This window comes from Caenorhabditis briggsae (assembly GCF_000004555.2).
Source record: "Caenorhabditis briggsae complete genome, chrII, whole genome shotgun sequence".
NCBI classification, from domain to species: domain Eukaryota; kingdom Metazoa; phylum Nematoda; class Chromadorea; order Rhabditida; family Rhabditidae; genus Caenorhabditis; species Caenorhabditis briggsae.
Window position 1 is genome coordinate 13,457,286 of NC_013486.2, and position 1,808 is coordinate 13,459,093.

Here is a 1,808-nt window from a genome sequence, read left to right on the forward strand (position 1 = left end):
AGTAGTATAAGAGACCTTGGTAGTAAAAGAGACTTGGTAGTATGAGAGACACACTTGAAAAAAAGTAGTATAAGAGACAGTGGTAGTAAAAGAGACTCGGTAGTATAAGAGAAAAGTAGTATAAGAGATGGTTGTATAAGAGAATTTGCCGAAATCTCCGAATATCTTGCAATAGGCAATTTTTCTTCAATCAGCCAAATGTTTCTGAATTATGAATGAGAAGAAATAATGTTGGACAGTTATCTCTGTTCCAAACCACATCAAAAGCGAAATTACATTCTTGAATAACTACATGGAAAACAAAAAAAACCACTCATAATATGTAACGAATGTTGGAAAAATCAGGCAGCTATGAGCGCTGAAACTGTAGAATCCGACTTGATGTTTACCACATGAGATTCAATGCGATGTACCCTCTGAGACAATGCGATGTACCCCCTGAGTATTTCAGAGATGTACCCCATGAGAAAGCGAAAAATGTACCCCATGAGATTATACCTAAAATGTACCCCATGAGACTATGTACCCCCTGAGACTTTGTACCCCATGAGCACGATGTACCCCCGATGTACCCCATTCTGATGTACCCCGGGAGTATGGGCCAGGTTTGCTTACTCCACACTTGGAAATTGAAACGAATACGTGTCATCCTCATTGAGTGCGCGGTGATGGTTCCAAAAATTGATCCAATCTTTCCATCGCTTCTGATTAGATTGAATACGGTGCCCTTTTATCGTGGCTGGCATATATAGTCATCACGGATCTTTCTGAAAATAAGGATAAGCTTTTTCTGAAAAGCCTCTGTTCATCTTACACTGTCCTAGGTCTTCCATCGTTTTCATCATTTTGCAAATTCAAATCCAAATACATCTCATTGTACCATCTTTCAGGGTCAAGATATGTGTCGGTGTCAATCCGCAGTTATTCCAGATTTTGAAGTTTGGTTCCCGTCTGCCATTCCTTCAAAACAGTGTTGATACCTGTTGGTAGTAACTCTGAACCACTCGACACAATGATAGAATTGGTCCCATTGAGAATTGCAGGTAAAGTGAGACAACAGTGGTCAATTGAAACCGAGCGATATGCAATTGGTTCCGTAATTACGATTTTCGGTCAAGCAGAAATATTGCGTCACTTTAAGACTTTTGAAAAGAAGGTTCAACGTTTCGAAAGAAGTGATAACATTACTACGAATATAAACACATCGAATTGTTGGTTGAACATTGATGATCCATTCAATAAGTGATGGCTTATCGATTTCCATATCGCAAACTGACGAAGGAAACATTTCCCAGATATTCTCCACCATCCTTTTGAAGTCTTCGATACCATTTTCATCATTCTTCAAAGCTAAATAATGACTTGCTGTTGAACGAATCAGCCTAGAATTGAAATAGGGATACACCAATGTTTCATTCCCCTCAACGCAATCAATAATCCATTCATGGGCCTCGTCTGTGTGGGTCCCTAAACGAATTCGATGGTTATACCCGAGTTCCAAACGAATATTCAACACATTCCAACGAATGCTTTTAGAAATTGATCTGGAGCGTTTCGAGAGGAGAGAGAAGAGGATTCTGAAAATTATCTTTAAAGTTGGGTAGGCCGGAATCAACTGAAAAATCCGTTTTTGTATAATACCGTAAAACCTCTAATAGAACGACACCCCGATCGTCCACTTTGAGCCTATATATCTCATTTTCTGTGAAAGATATCAAAAAGTGGCTAACTAGTAAAATGTTGCTGATATCCTGATAAACATTTTACTAGTTAACCACTTTTTGATATCTTTCAAAAGAAGTGAGATA